Source organism: Mus musculus, chromosome 1, assembly GCF_000001635.26.
Source record: "Mus musculus strain C57BL/6J chromosome 1, GRCm38.p6 C57BL/6J".
Classification (NCBI taxonomy): Eukaryota; Metazoa; Chordata; class Mammalia; order Rodentia; family Muridae; genus Mus; species Mus musculus.
The window spans coordinates 157,581,838-157,595,085 of NC_000067.6; the positions used below are offsets into that span (position 1 = coordinate 157,581,838).

At 44.1% G+C, this 13,248-nt stretch overlaps 1 long non-coding RNA gene across 1 annotated transcript; it reads right to left on the reverse strand.

The window, feature by feature from the left end:
• Window positions 1–7,957: 7,957 nt before the first annotated feature.
• Window positions 7,958–12,870, reverse strand: Gm30903. Its single transcript, XR_373636.2, has 4 exons — window positions 12,746–12,870; window positions 11,583–11,836; window positions 10,272–10,533; window positions 7,958–8,507 (listed from the first exon to the last, which is right to left on the reverse strand). It is a non-coding gene; the product is annotated as a predicted gene, 30903 (long non-coding RNA).
• Between the last annotated feature and the right edge of the window lie 378 nt (window positions 12,871–13,248).

A 13,248-nucleotide genomic window follows, 5' to 3' on the forward strand; every position in this document is an offset into this window, starting at 1 on the left:
CTGCTTTCTGACTCTATTGTCTTCTTCTTTATCAAATCTCCGTTTACCTTCCCCTTATAAGCACCCCTTAAAATACAAAATTTTTTTTATTCTTTTTTTTTCTCTTATTTTTTTTAATACGTATTTTCCTCAATTACATTTCCAATGCTATCCCAAAAGTCTACCACACCCTCCCCCCCCCCACTCCCCTACCCACCCATTCCCATTTTTTGGCCCTGGCGTTCCCCTGTACTGGGGCATATAAAGTTTGCCTGTCCAATGGGCCTCTCTTTCCAGTGATGGCCGACTAGGCCATCTTATGATACATATGCAGCTAGAGTCAAGAGCTCCGGGGTACTGGTTAGTTCATAATGTTGCACCTACTGGGTTGCAGATCTCTTTAGCTCCTTGGATACTTTCTCTAGCTCCTCTATTGGGGGCCCTGTGATCCATCCAATAGTTGACTGTGAGCATCCACTTCTGTGTTTGTTAGGCCCCGGCCTAATTTTTTATTACCTAGATTCAACTGGCTAATTCAAGACAATCTTTCATCACTAATTCCTTATTTTGAGGGAGAGTTTCATGTAGCACAGTTGACTCAAACTTGCTGTGAAGCTCACGATTATTTTGAGTTTCTGATTTTCCTGCTTCCATCTCCCAAGGGCTGGGATGACAGGCTGGTGGCACTATGCAAGGTTTTATGTGGTATTAAGATTAAGCCCAGGGCCGTTCACATTCTGGGCAAGCTTTCTACCAAGCACATCATTAATGTATTATCATTAATTTAGACATTTCTGTAGATTTATGTTTGCCATCTAAGATCACATTTGTAAGTTTCCAGGAAGTAAGAGTTGCACATCTCAGGCTGGCGAGATGGCTGAGTGGGTAAGAACACTGACTGCTCTTCTGAAGATCCTGAGTTCAAATCCCAGCAACTACATGGTGGCTCACAACCACCTGTAATGAGATCTGACACCCTCTTCTGGTGTGTCTGAAGCCAGCTACAGTGTACCTATGTATAATAATAATAAATAATTTGGGCCTGAGCGAGCAGAGTTGGCCAGAGAGAGTGGGGCTGACCAGAGTGAGCAGAGGTCCTAAAAATTCAATTCCCAACAACCACATGAAGCTTCACAACCATCTGTACAGCTACAGAGCACTCACATACATAAAATAAATAAATAAATCTTTAAAAAAAGATTTGCACATCTCAGGATTAAAAAAATACTATTTTATCTGTTTGTCTGTCTCACTGTGCAGCCCTGGCTGGCCTGAGTTGTCTATGTAGACCAATCTGGCCTTGAACTCACGGAGATCTACCTGCTTCTTCCTCCTGAATTTAAGGTGTGGGCTATCATGGCAAGTTTATTACTTTTAATTATTTGCATATGTGTGTGTCTGTCCACAGAGGCAGGAGACATCAGATCTCCATGGACCCCTGTGGAGTACGAGTTATAGGAGACGGTGAACTACCTGATGTGGATGCCAGGGGCTCAACTCTGTCTTGTGGAAGAGCAGTGCATACTCTTTTATCTAGTCACACCTTTCAGGACTCTTATTCAGCTTCCCACAATAGACAAGAGCACCACTTTCCCCTTTCCCTTACAAAACAAAACAAAAACGCAAACCCAAGCAAAACAATTTTATTTAGGTACCCAAGGCTCTGGCTCTACTCCTCCTGCAAGGTCCTGACTAGAAATGGGCATGGGGTCCAGCTCTGCCAATGGTACATAAGAAGAAATCTGCTCTATGATCTTTGTGAAGCTAGCTTCACATGTGAACTGGAAAGATGGAAGAGAAACCTGGCCCTTGATGTCATTGTTGGATTATTGATCTAACCATCCTTACAGCCTTTGTGTCTGTGCTTGCTACCAAGATGGAGCTCCATTAAAGCGCTGGCCCTTTTAATCTGGGGACTCTGTGACTTGAAGACATCACCTGCCACACATTCTTGTAACACAAGAGTGTGTTTGTCTAGGATCTGACCTTGCTCTGGACCCCCTCAGTGTTGTCTTGGACCATTATAATAAGCACCTCTCTAGTAGTCTTTGGTGGGGAGTGCTAACTGGAGAACTCATCTAGTTAATCTAGACATTGAATGATGATGATGGTAGTGATGACAAAAATTAAAAAGCACAGCGTGTACTCCATACTTGCTACCTCTCCAGCCATCAGGAGTCATCTGTGAGTAAAACAGACCAAGTCTTTACTGTCGTGGGACAGTAGTCTTGGTAGAAGGAAGTCGCTTTGTGATCAAGCAAAGAAATAAGGCATAAATCAGGCAACAAAATGATAAGAGACACGGGTTGCTGTTCTTAAGAAGGACATCAGACGTAGCGTTGGTGACCAGGAGATGAGTTAAGACCCGAGGAGAGCTACAGGCAAGTCATGAGGGTACGTGGAGAGAAACAAATCAGGCCAAGAAAACCACCAGTGTAGTGTCTGGAGGTCAAGTGTTCTTTGTGTGTGAGGGACAGCAAAGAGGCCAGCACGCTGGTGCTAGTGCAGAGGGAGCAGGCAGCAGAGGAGAACACAGAGCTCAGGTCAAGGGAAAGATTCTGGCTTTTATTCCCAGCGAGAGGGAAACTATTTAGAGGCTTTCCGTAGAAGACTGTCCAAGCTTACAATTTTCAAGGTCACCCTGACTCCTGGGTTGGACTGTACTTGGTGATAAGGGTCTTTCAATAATCCAGTATGTAAAAGATCATCTAGTATATGAGGTTGCCGTGGAAATGGTGGTGCCAAGAGGCTGAATTCTGGATGTGTTTTTATATTACAGCTATTAGAATTTGCTCATGACTGTGAGACGTGAGAGAATGAAGGGAGTCAAACTTGACTGACAGGTGACTGGCTCCAGCAGCAAAAGGTGAGCAAGGCAGATGTGAGAAAAATCAAGACACACCAATTTGGCTTGGATGTATCAGACCGCAGGTGTGTGTGTGTGTGTGTGTGTGTGTGTACACTGATAACAAGTTGAGATATGGCAAACCCTTATAGTTTGGTTTACTAGTCCAGGATTCAAGGGAAGATAAGGGGAAGCCTTCAGAAGCAAATGCTTGTAACCCGAATGCTCACTTCTCTGTTAAGAGACAAGGCTTAGCCATTTAGTACATGAAAGGTTTCCTATGGCCGTTTGCTGCCTCACCTCTCTCTAGGCCTCTCTCATGTCACACTTTAATCACATCCTCTTCCTCATCTCTGCTTGTGGTGTTCCTTGACTTGGGATGTGTTTCCTTCCTGTGCTGTTAGGTCCTGCCCCTCCTCCAAGGCATGCCAAACCTCTTCTGATTAAAAACAATTATTTTAGCATAAGAAACACAAGTCTTCATTATATTTTCACAGATATGTATATATATATATATATATATGTGCACACATTATTTTTCCTCCCACCACCTTTTCTGATTTCTTTTAGTTGAAAGCTATTATGAGGTCTCCGTGTCTTCAGAGCACAGCCTGCCTTCTTTCTGACTACTGTACACGTCTGTCTCTCCTAGACTGTAAAAATAGGACCATATTTCATTGGCTCTTGTATCCCTAAAATGGACATAGATATAATCAGGGTGCTACAAACTAGATCACCCCCCCCCCCGCCACAGTTCATACTCCTTGTTTGGATGCAGAAATACATGAGGGCAAGACTAGATATGAGCACACTTTTTTTTTTTTAAACCACAGGGTGCTGGACTCCATCTTCCCATATACCCCCATAGTCTAAGTGAACTGGTTTCACTATGCAGGTGCCACAATATCTTCATGTTTCCCAGACTAGACTGCAATCCAGCTTCTTTGGTCCCTTAACCTGAGGGCTAATACATCCAGCTACTGATCTCTGGTGGTGAATATTTGAGTGAGGGCAACAGAATCTGACAGCAAGCCAGTCTAGAGGACCATCAGAGAATAGATGGGTCATGTCCTCCTCCTTAGACTGTGAATACAGGGCTTAGCAGGAAGCCAAGGGCTTCGTTTACCATGCTAGCCAGATATAAGGGACATAATCTGGAAATGAAATCAGGCAGGGTGATGAAGCAAGAAGAGAGTTGCTCAAGGGGGCATGGGGAGTTAGCTACTCTTTCACTGAACTGACCACCCTCCTCAGCCCTGTGGCTGAGGAGTTTCTCAGCCTTTGTTCCATAGGTACTTCTTCCTTGGAGTGAAATACCATTAAGCCCCGACTCCCTCCTCCAGACAGCTCTTCCCTCTGTCCCCTTCCCCCTCCCCTGACTTTCACTTAGCATGTGCTGAACCCACCTCTCATTTGCTTGTGTGAATTGTATAAATCCTTAGGACCCCACATAACTCCCCAGTGTGAAGACTGAGGGGTTGTTCTGCATTAGTGGCAGCAATAGAGAAAGAAAAACAAGAAACAAAACAAACAAACAAACAAAAACCCAGGAGTTGTGTGTAAGCTTGAGGGTGCTCCACAGTCATGTGACCTTGGGTGATTTAACCTCCTAGGGCCTTGGTTTCTTCATCCATAATATAGAATTGATTCCATCATTACCTTAAAGAATTTTCATTTTGTCTTGATTAAATGAGTCAGTCTTACAAATGCCCCGAATAGTATTGGGTGAATAAGATGGTTTTGGGTAAATTCTAGCTACTTGGCAAATGTGAGAGGACAACAGAATAGCTGAGAGAGGCTGCGCCTGAGGACATCTCTAGGACTCTGTAGTCAAGAAAGTTCGAAATTCTCAAGGAAGAAATATATGGCTTTAATAATATTCTTAGCTCCTTTTGTCTGAATATTTCTTCCAGCCTTGTAGTCTGTTCCCTGGCAGTGTCGATGACCCTTGGCATTGAGAGGGAAACTCTTTCTGGAGCTGGTTGTGGGGCTTGTTATTTAGGCAGCTGCTTTTTTGGCGTGATTCCCAAAAGAAATATTGGAGCTGGCTTCATCCTCCAGGCTCAGAAGTCACCTGGCTAGTGGGAACTTCCAGGGTTCTGGGGATGCACAGCTGGAATTTCTGGCTCCTGTCATGCTAGGCAGGTGTCTTGGGAGCCAAAGGGCAAGGCATTTGGCAAGGATGGCTGTTGGAGGTTCCAGGCCTGAGGACGTTCTCATCAGTTACAAGTGTGTGGTCTTTCCAGGCGAGGTAGAAAGCTCTTCCTAGGTTCCTCGGAGGCAGGAATTTCTTCCTAACTCACCTGGGCTCTCCTTTCTGTTTTGCTTTGGCAGCCAAGGGTCATTTCAATGTAGTCTTTTGCTCTTTTTTTGACCCTGAGACCAGTGGTCATTCTGAACTGAAAGTGCCGGGTATCTTCCTGATAGTGTCTTTTAAACTTTTTTAAATGGATGTTTTCAGCCATATCCACTGCCCCACAATTCTATGAGGAACACCTTCCACTACTTCCCAACAGGCTCAGGCAGAGGGGCTTTTCTGCAAACAAAGATTTCTGGTTTAACACCTGATTAATTCAACGTCTTCTCCCATATTCCAGTGTCAACAGCCCCTATCTCTTTCTGAATTCCAAGAGGGAGATTTGCTCTTGGAATTAGAAGAAATATCTATGCCTAAAGCCTTCTCTTCTTTGAACCCTATTTAGTTGGATCAGCTATAATCTTCTATTTCCCACGATGGATTTTGCATAAGAATATTCATTCAACAAATATTTACTAAGTGTGTATTGTGGACAAGGCTCAGTGCTAGGTATTAGATGGAAAATTGACAATATATCTCTAGGCTGTATGAGCTCATAAAATACCATAACAAAGAGACCTGATTTCTGAAAGAGAACTCAATAGCAACATCGTCTGTTGCTGTCTTCAGACACATCAGAAGAGGGCGTCAGATTCCACTATAGATGGCTGTGAGCCACCATGTGGTTGCTGGGAATTGAACTCAGGACCTCTAGAAGAACAGTCAGTGCTCTTAACCTCTGAGCCATCTCTCCAGTTCCAATAGCAACATCTTCCAAGACCTTGTGGTGTTACAGAATCGATAAAGCCTGAAGGTTTTGAGAGGTAGAAGAACTTATTTGGAATTGAATGGGGGTGAGAAGTGATATTTTTCACTGATGCTTGAGGGATAAGTCTTCTTGCAGTTTCTTGGGTACATTATTATTTTTTTTTGAAACCCCACACAAGCTGCTTTGGGTATTGCCTACATAATACTTCAGATGCCTGTGTGTGGCCTTCCAGAGTGGAATCCAGTGTGTTGGTCTTCATTTGCATGATGAAATCTCTGCCTGGCACTCTCTGGGTCAGATCTCTCAATCAGCATCTTTTGTTGAGACATCCGAGGGTTGAAGTGGACCAACATTCTGGGAAGAGTACCAGGATGCTTGGCTTCTTGTTCCTTTGTCATTATGACCTTGGTCAAGTGATCTCCTTCTGCATGTTAGTTTCTTCTTTGTGAAACGGGTAGGCTTGTTAGAATCGATCAAAGACACCCCTCCACCCAATACCTCCCCCAATACCCTGGAGCTGTCTAACACAAGCATGGGCTTGGCATGTGCCTGGGAATGGGCACATTGGACCAGCTCTTCTGGGGATCTTGTGCTCCTCAGTGTGTGTGTTGCAGACACCTATCTGGAAGTGAAGGTTTTGGGGGATTTGAATGGGTTCTGACCCAGCTCCTGCTAGATCCTTCACCCTGGCAGATCCAATGTCTTCTATTCACCTCTCTCTCAACTTTCAGAGGCTCCCTACTTCACTAAGCCTTTCCTCTTCAGTTTCAGGAAGGAGAATGTGTGCGAGATGCTGCAGCCTGGGGCTGGGGCTTGTTTCCAGAGCCTGTTGAATGAGGTGCAGAGTGGCAGCTCTGACTTGCTTAGAGGGCAGATTCTCCATAGGAACAGAAATCAGTCTGGGCTTATTTGTTCACCAAGCATGGCTTCTCTCTCCCCCCCCCCCCCTCTCTCTCTCTCTCTCTCTCTCACACACACACACACACACACACACACACACACACACACACACACACACACTATATAAAGGGTATGTATTATATATTATGTATTATATATTAGGTGTGGCATTAAACTTTCACAGTTTTTACAGACGAACATGTCTAAGGGACTGCTTTGCAGGAGTCACAGTAGAGGGCATGCAAAAGCCACTGCTCCAGGGACACACGACTTTTGCTGTCTGTCACCATGCTATCTTTCCCCTCTGCACTGGAAGGACATGATTCTTGTGCTATAGAATGCACATGGTCTCACTCCTCCCCTAGTGTGCCATTCAAAGCTTGTGTCCCACAACAAAGCTAACGCCAGGGTTCATCACCTATGGCATCCTTTAGGATGGGCTTCATGGCTGCCCATAGGGCCTGGTGCGGCCTATGGTGAGGGGACAGCTGACATGGGTTAGGCCCAGATTCCAGTTCCAGCTTTTCCATCCATTGTGTGCTTTCAGGTAAGCTACTTAATATCTTTGTGCCCCGATGTCATCACTGGCTGAAGAGACAGTGACACCTACTTTGTGTTATAAACATTAGCATAGATATATCGTATATAGGACATAGAAGATGTGCAGTCAGTGAAAATTAGTCTGTTTTGATGTGAAGGTTTACTCTCCTCTATCTCCCACCCTCCTCTTTCCTCAGGCATGGGGAGAAGTGCCCCAATTGTCTCCAATAATCCTTGTGAGTTCCAGACACATCCGCCATTAACACCAGCCAGAACTTGAGTAGCACTGCCAAATCTTAAAACTCCTTCTGCTGCCACACGGGCCACATGAAGGGACTTTGAGCATACTAGGTGATGTTTATTACCATCTGATCTGAAGCCAGAGTTGCTTTCTTTTGTTTAATAATTTATGTCTTCTCTGAGAATGCTGAGCTAGAGTTTAAAATTACAGAAAGAGGAGATTGATGTAAATGCCAACAAAGCTAACCTGCAGTAAAATCACCCCAACTTCCTCTGTGGGCTGCCACTCAGTTGTACCCACAGACACAGGGGTGGGGGGGCATGAGGGAGTGTGCACTGGAGGGGAGAGCTGAGGCTCCTTTCTGAGATGTCAGGGCTCTGTGGGGGTCCTTAGCTCTTGCTGGATGACATGGAAATGAGCCCAGGAGAGAGCCTTTGCTGAGCCACAGCGTATGCTACTGGACAGTAGTTTCCATTTCTTCTTTCATCAAGCATTTATTGAATAGCTACTATGTGCCAGGTTCTCCACTGGGCACTGTATAGTCAGAAGGCTGGAGATCACTGAAGTCACACCGTTCTCAGCATGGCGTGGGAAAATACATTAATAATCAATTATAATTTTCTTCCCCCCCTCACTATCCATTCTTCCCATGTAGTAATGGCAACAGCCCCTTCCAGCATCTTCTGTCCTTTGTGGGACTTTGGAAAGTTGGGAGGGCAAGGGAACAAGATTGGAATAACAGGCTAGTAATGCCCCCTGCACACTGCAAATAAGTGCAAATGCTATAGCTGCTTCCAGCATGACAGGTGCAGGGCGAGGTACTCACATTGTCTTGCTGGTGTATGTAAGAGGGTTTTAATTTTGTGGAAGAATCCATTTTATAAGCTGACCTTGGGAGGAAGGAAACCGGCTCCATTTCAGAGAGATGGTGATGTACCTGCCGGGTACAGTAAAAACAAGTGAGTCTTCGCACTTCTGCTCCCTCTCACTGGAAGACCCTTCCCTACAGCCTTGTGGCCACCTGGGTCAACCCTCCATGCTCTCTGCAGGTGTCCCTTCTCAGGCAGGCCTTTCCTTATTAATCCACAAGTCCAGGTCCCTATTCCCTGTCTCTTAATCTAGCTCAACAATACCTTTTGCTTTTTAATTAGTTTATTATCTTATTGTCTTCTTTCCCCCAACACTCATAGAAAGTAATCTTCAGAAGGTCTGAGATTCTATTTACCTTCCCAGATCTCCTGTGTTTGTTCACACTTTCACACTCTGCAGAACACTTCTCACGCTGCACCGTAAATAGGTGTGCAGCCTCTCTGGGCCTACTTCCTCAGCTATAAAATGAACAGAAGGTAAAAGCTCACTTTGTCGTGAAAATCGAGATTTGGTGCCTGTGAATGTGTTTTGAACCTCATCTGCTAAGGTGTGCTGCCACCCTTGGGGAATATAGATTTCATTTCTTACTCAAATCATTAAATTATTAATTCATTCAACACACAGTGGCCATGTGGTCCGAGACAGGTGCTATTCTGAAATCTGAGAGTCCGTGCATGCGAAGTGTAATGATCAAATGTAATGATTAGCGTAATTAGCATTTCTATCACCTCAAATGTTTATCCTTTCCTAGTGGTGGGAACACTAAAAATCCTCTTTTCTGGCTATTTTGGAATATACAGGAAATTGCGAATGGAATCCTGCTACTGTGCTGTGGGCAGGAGAACTTGTTTCCTATCGAACTGAGTTTTGCTGACTATTATCTATCTACTTGATAACTATTATCTTTTCTCTTTTTATTGCTTCTCTCTCTTGGCCTTCCTAGCTGCTGACCTCTGATACTTTTCTTTTATATGAGCAATATGTTTATTCTCCACACACCACCGAGATCATGTAGCACTCAACTTTATGAGCCTGGCTTATTTCTCTTAACACTGTGTCCCCCAGTGCCACCCATCATTCGTGCAGCCACATATGACAGGATTTTTTTTTAATGACTAAATAGTATTCCGTTGAGTATACACACTATGTTTTCATTATCCCCCATCTGTTGATAGACATTCTATAACTTGACTATTGTCAATATTGCTTCAATTAGCACGGAAGTATAGGTATTCTGTTGACATGCTGAGTTCATTTCCTTTGGATATATTCCCAGTGGTGGGATTACCGAATCATATGGTTGCCCTATTTTTAACGGTCTGAGGAAACTCCGTGCTCTTTTCCATAATGGCTGTACTAATTTGCATTCTCATGGCTAGTGTACCAAGGTTCCCCTTTCTCTGCATCCCTGTCAGCATTTGTTACCTTTTTGTCTTCTTGATGACAGCTATCCTAACTAGATTCCCTGCTATTTTGTTCCCAAATCTAAAGACTCCTTCTGGGTTATACAGGCAAGCAGGGAGGCTCAGCTCAGAGTCCCCAAGTCCCTACTCTGTACTCTCAAAGCTGTGTTCTCAGACACAGCCTTTGTATCCTGTTGTCCCTCTCAGAGGAAAGAGACTGTCAACAGCCCCAGATCCCATCACCACTCTCTTTGCAGAGGCCTACAAATGTTTACATTTGACGAAAAGGATCTTTTGTGCATCTCTAGAAGGTGAAAGTTTACTGCCTGTGACCGGTTCACCTTGGCTGTTCCTTTTTCAGCTTCTCTGGGACTGAGGTGACCACACTTTTTGCTTCAAAACCCTAGGTGGTCCCTTGTCTTCCTCACCTAATGATGTGTTACAGAAAACAAGCTTCCTTTACTTGCAGAAAGTGTGACGGGAACATGAATATTAATAACTCCCACAGGTTCTCTGCAAACATCCATCAGCACAGCTTAGAAGGCTTGTTCTGACTTGCTTGGCATGGGGGTAACTGCTCAGCAGAACAATAATACAGCATTCATGAAGCCAGCTTAGGCGGAGCTCTGCCTGGGGCTTTGAACTTCAGTGCTCCTGCAGGGCTGAGGTAGGAATATGCTTTTCTTCCACCTGGGAGGAAACAGGGAGATGCTTAACTTTCAGATTAAGACAGCAGAGGGCCTGGGAGATGTGCAAGGACTAGGCCCCAAGAGGAGAAACACTATCCCCAAATCAATGGGAAGGCTAGAAGTAGAGACTCTGGACATAACATTTTCCCTCTGAAAACTTTAGGACAAAGGGCATGAAGACCATGCTGCTTTTGCCCTTTATTCAGAGTGTCCCTACTGACATCGGCTCTTTATTTTCTCCTAGCTATCTCCCATCAAATGGCATTTACTGCTTGCTGGTCTCAGGATATCACAGTGTTCACCCAGGCTGTGATAGAGATTGGAACCTCACAGGATGCTCAGCAGAGCTATTATAAAATTGTTTCTCTCTCTCTCTCTCTCTCTCTCTCTCTCTCTCTCTCTCTCTCTGTGTGTGTGTGTGTGTGTGTGTGTGTGTGCCTCAGAGGGTATCGGATTCCCCTAGAAGGTGGAGTTATAGGTGGTTGGCAGCCATTTGATGTGGGTACTGGGATCTGAACGCTGGTCCTCTGGAAAAGTGGCAGGTTCTTGTAATCACCAGGCAATCTCTCCAGCCCCTAGCAGGGCTGTTTGAGCAGCTGCTCCTGGGTCTGAAGAGCATTGCTGATAGGGCTGCAGGACAGAGCAGATACCTGGGATGGAGAACTCTGTATCTTGGGCTATTTTGCTGAGGTCTTCTGGGGACTGAGATCTTATTTGATTTTAATCCTTCCTAGCTGAAAAGTCACAGTTGAAATCTACCTTAGCAGACAACATGCCATGCGTATTTTTTTCTTTAAGATTAAAAAAAAAATTCATACCTGTAGCTCACAAGAAAATAAAACAACAAGAAGAAAAAAAAATCTTTGGGATTTTTTTGGAGAAAAATGGGCTGTTAGGCATCGCAATGTGATCGAGGTAGCAGCCAGTTCTGCAGCCACGTCTTAGGCCATTCATTAAAGCTACAGTAGGTAATGAAAATGCTCATTTTCTTGGGCAGCTTCATGCAAGATTCCTCTGCCGTGCAATTAGCGGTGGTGGGGAAATCTTTACCATTTATTTTAGCTGTCAATTTCTCTTATACTGTAGTTGGAATTCCAAAGTCTTGTAGTTGATCAGGCCATGCAGATAATGCTGCTGAAATCTTCATGGTTTTCTCCACAGAAGACTTTTTTTTTCCCCATGGAGCAGCAGGATCTAACGGAAGATGCTCCAGCCAGCTCTCAGCCAGTTCTGCATGGTGAGCTTTGGCATGCAAAGTTGCTAGCTGTGTGATTCCTCTCCCCTTTAAGCTTCAGTTTTCCCATCTGTAAAATGAAAATTAAAAACAATAATTCATCTTTCCACCATAAGGGATCATCCTGGGGGAGGTTATAAAGCCCTTTATGAGAACTTCTTTTAAAGACTCTGCGTGCATGGCTAAGGGTTGGTGTTTTATTTGAGTATTGCATGGTGATAGTCAAACTTTTGCTAAGGACATCCAAAATATTGTTTGAAAAGCATTCTCTGTAAATACCCTCTTAAGTTACTGGTTACAGAGCATGCACAATAGGAAAGAGCTCTTTCTAGTCAAAAAAGTAAAACAACGGACACTACTGATTATAAAAGATAAATTTGGTTGTCTGTTAAATGCCCCTGCTCCCGCCACCCCTTTCTTCTGCTTTATGAAAGAATTATGACTTTTTTCCCCTTAAGAGTCAGCCCTGACTTTATCTTTCAGGAGAATGAAGCTTTAAATAAAAAACAGGCTTTGGCTGGTCTAAGCCAGTGGTTCCCGCTTTTTTTTTTTTTTTAATTATTTTATTTCCTGACTTAGGCTCTCTACTTCTAGTGCTCGTAACAAAGTCACCTTAAGCCACCAGCCGATGAATCCCACTTCTGAAGTTTCTGATTTCATAGGTGTGCAATGGGTTAAGAGAAAATGCATTTCCAATTGTGTCAGTGACACTGTTGGTCTGAGGACTACTCTTTAAATACCATTTCTCTAAGCCAATCCTGGTGATTCCTTTCTCCTTGCCAATTAGGTATAGACACAAATTGAGGGCTTATGGGGAAGGGTTTCTCATGCTTCAAAAGACACGTGGGGAGGGGGTGGGGCACAGGTGTAAACAATAAGAATATCTCACCCCAAACATCGATAGAACTGAGCTTGAGAGATTCTGTTAACATATCCAAACCACAACTTCACTATGCAGTCAAATATAGAAATTACCAACCTGAGTACTTCAATTCTGCTTCCAGTCTAAATCTTAACTCCGGTCTTCCTTTTACACTTATAGTGAGTCTCAGCTTAGCTTAGCCGTATTTCAGCTGCTTAGTTGTCCTCTGTGGCTTGAGCTGCTGTAGTAGATCCCAATGTGTACAGAGTGCATAGTCTAAGTCCTGCATGGAAGTTGATCGGGGCTAGCATGTGAATATGTTGCGACATACTTACTCATCCTACCCTTTAAAGAGGCACGTGCTGAGGAATGGAATGTAAAGACTGCCTGGAGCCTTTGTGATTATGAAACAGGAATACAGCTTAATTTAAAATTGTGTATGTCTATGCATCTTTTGCATCCTTTCCCAGAAAACTGTTATCAAGAGGTTGTGCTTTCTTATCCCCTGGAGGCAAAGGTCAACATAGCCTGTTGGGGAGATTATGGGAAAGAACTTTGATGCTGCTCCGAGGGAGGATTCAGATATTGATGGCTGAAGCTTTCACGTAGTTAAAACAAAC